Genomic DNA, 7044 nt, shown 5'->3' on the forward strand with positions numbered 1-7044 from the left:
CTCTTTCTGTTTACTAACATCAGCTTTTACAAGGACCTTTCTAGGTGTTTTGGAGCTTGAGCCATGCTGGTCTGGATTCCCCTGGAATTCTGCCTCTAGAGTTCAGGTAAAGGCCCAGAGTTTCACCCTCTTTCCACATGAGCCACAACCTAGTGGTAACAGGTAAAGACCAAATGGGTGTTCCCCTACTCCAACTTTTTGTTTTGTTTTGTATTGGTCACACCCAAAAACTCAGGTTATTCCTGGCTCCTGCTCAGAAATCACTCCTGGTAGGCTCAGGGGACCATATGGGATGCCAGGATCCAACCTGGGTCCGCTACTTGCAAGGCAAACGCCCTACTCACTGTGCTATTGCTCTGCTCCTTACTCCAATTCCTTTTTTTTTTGGGGGGGGGGGGCACATAATCAGGTTACTCCTGGCTTGGGGGACCCATATAGGATGCTGGGAATCGATCCCAGGTCCATCCTGGGTCAGTTGCATGCAAGGCAAATGCCCTACTGCTGTGCTATATCATTCTGCCCTAACTTCAATTCTTCACACTTAACATCATCCCTCTATAGTAGGTAAGCGGACTCCTCTTCTCTGCCATCTTGAAAATAAATGATTCTGGGACAGCCTTTAGCTGACTTCTTGTGTGGATGGTATATCTTTGGCCACATGCCTAGGATTTACTCCTTGCTCTGCTCTAGGGATCAGTCCTGCAGGGCTCTGTGGGACCATATTGGGTACTGGGAATTGAACCCAGCTGCATGCAAGGCCAAACACCCTACCTATTTTAGTCCCTTATTGATTTTTTTTAAAACCCTGATCTGATCAACCCTTCAATACTACGTATAGTTACACATCACCTGTAGTTGGTGTCACATGCCAATGTGGATCTTCATGTTGGAAGAGGCCTAGTGGAAGAGAGTGGGTCCAGATACAGCTGAAATGGAACTACCCAGTAGTGAAGGAAGCAATCTTGTTAAATGGATAGGACTATGTTTGTTTTTGTTTTGGGGTCACACCCGGTGGCGCTCAGGGGTTACTCCTGGCTCTACTCAGAAGTTGCTCCTGGCAGACATGGGGGACCATATGTGATGCAAGGATTCGAACCACATCAGCTGTGCAAGGCAAGCGCCCTCCTGCTGTAGGACTTCCCAAAGGAATATTCCCTACAAGTGCCATTTTACTTTACACTAAGACAAAAATCTGAGTATCTCAAAGACGTTGAGCCAAATAAAAAATTTTGGGCTAGGCACTCTAATTTATCCCCCAAAGATACTATGATGCAAAAAGACTGAGGGGACACTGACAACACTAAGAATCAAAGGAGGGGCCAGAGAGATAACACAAGGGATGTTTGCTTTGCAAGCAGCCGATCCAGGAGGGATGGTGGATCGAATCCCGGAGTGATTTCTGAGCACAAAGCCAGGAATAACCCCTTAGCGTGTGACCCAACCCCCCCCCCCCCCAAAAAATGTCAAAGGAGAAGTTGCCAGCATGTTAGCAAGTTTATTGTTAAAAACAATACAGTGGGGAGCAAACAAAGTCCTGAGCAAGTGCATACAAGTGGCTGGGCCTCTTTTGATCACCACTCAATGCACAAGACCATACCAGGTCTTGAGGAGATGAGGAGAAATGGAGACTGAAGGATGCTGGGGGGGATGTAATTGCTGTTATCTAGTGAATAAGAGCATAAACATGCCTTGGAGCTCAGCAATTCTGTTTTGTTTGTTTGTTTTTGGGCCACACCCGTTGACGCTCAGGGGTTACTCCTGGCTATGCGCTCAGAAGTTGCTCCTGGCACCAAAAAAAAAAAAAAAGAAAAGAAAATGGGGCCGGGAAGGTGGCGCTAGAGCTAAGGTGTCTGCCTTACAAGCGCTAGCCAAGGAACGGACCGCGGTTCGATCCCCCCGCGTCCCATATGGTCCCCCCAAGCCAGGGGCGATTTCTGAGCACATAGCCAGGAGTAACCCCTGAGCGTCAAACGGGTGTGGCCCAAAAACCAAAAAAAAAAAAAAAAAAAAAAAAGAAGTTGCTCCTGGCTTGGGGGACCATATGGGATGCTGGGGGATCGAACCGTGGTCCGTCCAAGGCTAGCGCAGGCAAGGCAGGCACCTTACCTCTAGCGCCACCGCCCGGCCCCAGCAATTCTGTTTTTAAGCTAATGCCCACACTGTTGGGTTTGTGTCTCCAGTAAGAGGACAGCGCTGGTGATCATTTGGCTATGAGATGGCCAATTACGGGACGTCAGTATGTGCAAGATACTGTTGAAACTCCACACAAATGAATTCATCTATACTCATTTTTAAGATGAGACCAGTCCCTGGGCCTAGAGTGATAGCACAGTGGATAGGGCGTTTGTCTTGCACATGGCTGTCTCCCCCAAGCCTGCCAAGAGTAATTTCTTAGTACAGCCAGAAGTAATGCCTAAGCACTGCTAGATGTGCCCCTAAAACAAAAAGAAAATAGATGGGACTCTTCCCATTTTACAGAGGAAGAAACCAAGGCAAAGAAAAGGCTTGAGATCCCATAACTAATGAGATTTAACTAGGCTGATTCCATGGCTTTCAGAAGAAAGGCTGCAAACACTTCATGATTTCTCATTTTAAGACTTCCTCACAGGGACCGGAGAGATAGCGTGGAGGTAGGGCCGTTGCCTTGTATGCAGAAGGACAGTGGTTTGAATACTGGCATTCCATATGGTCTCCTGAGCCTACCAGGAGCAATTTCTGAGCATAGAGCCAGGAGTAACCCCTGAGCGCAGCCGGGTGTGACCCAAAAATCTAAAAAAAAAAAAAAAAAAAAAGAGACTTGGGCCCGGAGAGATAGCACAGCGGCATTTGCCTTGCAAGCAGCCAATCCAGGACCAAAGGCAGTTGGTTCGAATCCCGGTGTCCCATATGGTCCCCCGTGCCTGCCAGGAGCTATTTCTGAGCAGACAGCCAGGAGTAACTCCTGAGCACCGCGGGTGTGGCCCAAAAACTCAAAACCCCCCCCCCCAAAAAAAAAAAAAGACTTCCTCACAGCCCCACTGAAACTTGTTTCACAGAGAGGAATGTGGATGTGGGATGTACTCCAAGTCACAGATCAATGGACTTGAACACAGCTGCCCTAATGCGCTGCTTTAAGTGAGGTGCAGAATGGAGAAGCTCAAGGGGAGGTTGAGTTCTTCTGCCATGACCAGTCAGCCACACAGCACTACAAATCCCCCACAAAAAGTTTTCTTTGCCTCGTGCCCAGGCAGGCAGCTGTGACACCATGTTGGCGGCTGCTCAGGGGTGGTGCTGGTGTTACCAGCTGGCTTGGAGTCACTGCTAGAATAAATGGGAAAAGGCGCCAATCAAGCAAGCTAGATCGAAAGTGTAGGGATCATTCTTGGGGGGGCAGGGTCCCCCTCTCCTCACAATAACTGAGACAGAACTGACAAGCCAACCAAGGGAATGGGGAATGGGCCACTTGGGCACCCTCCTCACTGTGGTTAGGGCCCTCAGAGCCAGTGAGGCCTGCATGGCCAAAGTTGGCCTATGAAGACTATGGATGCACCCAGCCCAGGTGGAGGCCCGACAACAGCTGGAATAGCACTAAGGAGGAACCTATCAAGGCCCTTGGCCCCTGAGGCCTGGAAGTAGGAAGGAGAGGATTTTGGCCCCGCACAGGACCAGGTGACACGACCATCCTGGAGCTGATATCTCTGCCATCTGAGAAACACCTCACCAAGCCAGCCTATCACGATCCCCTTCCACTCAGAATTGGTGGCTCTGCTTTTGCCCCCTGAAATTCAGCTCTTTCCACAAAGAGAAGAAAAAGGAAACACTGGACACATTCCAAATGTTCTGGATTCAGTCTTCCACCTTGCAGAGATGACCCTTTGTCCCAAGTCAGGGATTCCAGGAAGGGGCCTATTGGTGCAGGTGGACTTAGGCCAAATGGAGCCAGTCCACAGATTAGGTGGCCATCCTACTGCAGCTCCTTTAGAGCTGATGAAGTGGCTGGTAACTCCTGTCCTCCCCAAATGAAAGCTGCTAGAAGCTGCTACAACAGGTGGAGAATTGGAGGGGGTGTGGGGATCTGAGCACCTGCTCCCTCAGCACATGGTTGCCACTCATGGATCTTACTCCCTTCCCTGGAACCCCCAAATAACTACTGGGGCAGAGGTCAGAAGCCTTGCCTGCCAGGGAGTCAGAGTGGACAGGACTCAAGCCCCAGTACAACAGAAAATTAGCTCCGGGTGGTGAAGTACTATGACAACTGTCACTAGATCCTTCCAGAACTGAGAGGTGTGTTACTACTGGTCTCAGTAGCTAAAGCCTTACATGCAGGAAATTTTATTTGGGAAGGAGGGGAGGGATGAGAGGGAGTGGGCCACACCCAGCAGTGCTTAGGACTTAATCCTGGCTCTGTGCTCAGGAATCACTCCTGTCGAGGCTTGGGGAACCACCATATGGAAGGCTGAGGTTCGAATCCAAGGCAGCCTATGCCTTTTATCCTATCACTCTGGCCCACCAGGCAGTCTTGTGGCTTTGGTATACTGCAGTGGTCGGCAACCTTTTTTTTTCAACTGAGCCAAATCTCACCAAAACCACGATTAAAATTTATTTTGAGAGCCACACAGGGCAACGCACTGACAGAGGCTAGGAGCAGAGTCCTGACTCCTGGAGCGGCCGCCCGGCACACAGAAGAGCCAAATTAAAAGGTTAAAGAGGGGCCGGAGAGATAGCACAGTGGTGTTTGCCTTGCAAGCAGCTGATCCAGGACCTAAGGTGGTTGGTTCGAATCCCGGTGTCCCATATGGTCCCCCGTGCCTGCCAGGAGCTATTTCTGAGCAGACAGCCAGGAGTAACCCCTGAGCACTGCTGGGTGTGGCCCAAAAACCAAAAACCAAAAAAAAAAAATAAATAAAGGTTAAAGAGCCACATGTGGCTCTCGAGCCGCAGGTTGCCGACCACTGGTAATGGGGGAGACAGGAAATGGGTATTGTCTCTTGCCATCATTTGGCCCTCTGAAGCTGGGACTGCTGGTGGCCTGAATCACAGAGCTGATACTACTGCTCACCCAGCTTGGGGTGCTAAGTGTGCCACTCAGCTTTCACCTGTGACCCTCGCCCTGAACCCCAATGCCCTGACTCCCTGTGCCTTCCAGATCTCAGGTGTGTCCCACTTCAGAGAAGAGATGGCAGGTGGGCACTGGGTACCTGGTAGGAGCTCTGGGTAGCAGGTCCTGGGACCCCACTCACAGGGAAACAGCTGAGGGAGGGCAGCTCCCCCACCCCAGGACCTGAGTTTTACCTTTAGTAACTCCAGCTCTGTTTTTCACTCCAGCTTTTGCTTTCCAGCATGGACCTCTACCAGCTTGTGGGGAGGTTGAAGAACAGCCTTGAATCCCCCCAGGATTCAAGCAGGTTTGGAGGAGTCTGCACAGAAAGGGGAGACAGGTCCTAAGAACCATAGCACAGACCTGGGGAGTCTTTGGGTCACTTCCTGGACAGGCACAGGTGAAGTAGGAGGTGGAAAACGAGCACCTGGCTCCAGCCTGTCTTTGTGGTCCACTGTTGAGCATCCATCTCTGAATCCCGAACTTTCAGCATGTCCCAGACCTTCTACAATGGGGCCTACAACTGGACCAGCTCAGAGCCCATTTCCAGCAGGGGCATCTGGGACAGAGGCAGAGGGGCCATGGTTCCTCCCTAATCTCTTGCTTTCCCAAGGATAACACCCCCCACCCCATGCTACTATCAAAGTACCAATACCACAGTCAGGGCCTGTGGAATCCAAGAGGTTAGTGGAATTTCCAGGAAGGGAGCAAGCAAGAACCTCTAGATGGTCCCTCACTGTCAACCCATTCACATTACCCCAGGAATGAGCCAACCACAACAGACGACAAGAACATGATTTCCACCAGGATGGTGCAGGGAAGGCTGAGCTCCTGATTCTGGGTGATGTCCCCTCTGGTGTGACTCAGTGGTTCCAACAAAACTGGGCACCTTTCTCTCCCACTGCAGGGACTGTCCTCCCTTCACTAATTCATCCTCCAGGTCCTAATCACAAGGACTCAGTCCACTGGGAGGCCCAACTTCCTGCCCAACTTGATCTGAGGGGTGCAGCCTGGACCAGCACAGACCAGCTCTCACCTCCCAGGGCTGAGGCTTCTGGATAATCCCTTTGTTTTTCCAGTGGGAACTTTTCTGGCCTCTCCTCTGACTCGGCTTCACCTCAGCTCTGGCCAGCTCTGGGGCCTATGAGAACAGCTTGATCCTGACTCCCTCCCCTCTGAACACACATCTGAATGTCACTCAACCAAGGTGGGCAGGTTGCTGGGGTGGGACACAAGCCCTGGTCCCAAAAGCTGGAGAGCGGACTGGGGACAGACACAAGCTGAAGAAGGTCAGAGGCCTCCAGAGGAACAGTCCATGACCCTCCTGTCTGCACCACTCAGAGGCGCAGCAAGGGACTGACCCAGGGCCATCAGGTGACTTTCTACCCCCTCTGCTCATGGAAACCCTGCTGTCTGGGTGACCCATGGAAGATTCCAGCACATCCTCCCCATGGACTAAGGGCTGTGGACTTGGCCAATTTCCTCTTGAGATTAGTGCCAGCGTGGTGCCCAGAGAGGTGAAACGGGGTGGGGATAGAGTCCATCATTCTTTTTTTTCTTTTTTGATTTTTGGGTCACATCCGTCGGCGCTCAGGAGTTATGTCTGGCTCTGTCCTCAGAAGTCTCTCCTGGCAGGCTCAGGGGACCATATGGGATGCCAGGATTTGAACCGAGGTCCATCCTGTGTGGGCTGTATGCAAGTCTTACTGTTGTGCTATTGCTCCAGTCTCAGAGTCCATCATTTTAACGATAGGGATAGAGTTCACCATCCACTTGGTGTCTGCTGGGGCCTATGCATAAAGGGTGGGCAGGAGGTGAAGGCTGGGGATCCTCTGGGCTGCTGCTCAGCTTCTCAGCCTAGATGCTCCTGTTCTGAGTGTGGACATACCCAGCCACATTGTCCTTTGCCCTCTCTCCATTCCCTGCCATCAGCTCTCTCTGGAGTGCCAGCTCTGTCCTTTTGTGAG

The sequence above is a fragment of the Suncus etruscus genome, chromosome 1 (genome assembly GCF_024139225.1).
Source record: "Suncus etruscus isolate mSunEtr1 chromosome 1, mSunEtr1.pri.cur, whole genome shotgun sequence".
NCBI lineage: Eukaryota > Metazoa > Chordata > Mammalia > Eulipotyphla > Soricidae > Suncus > Suncus etruscus.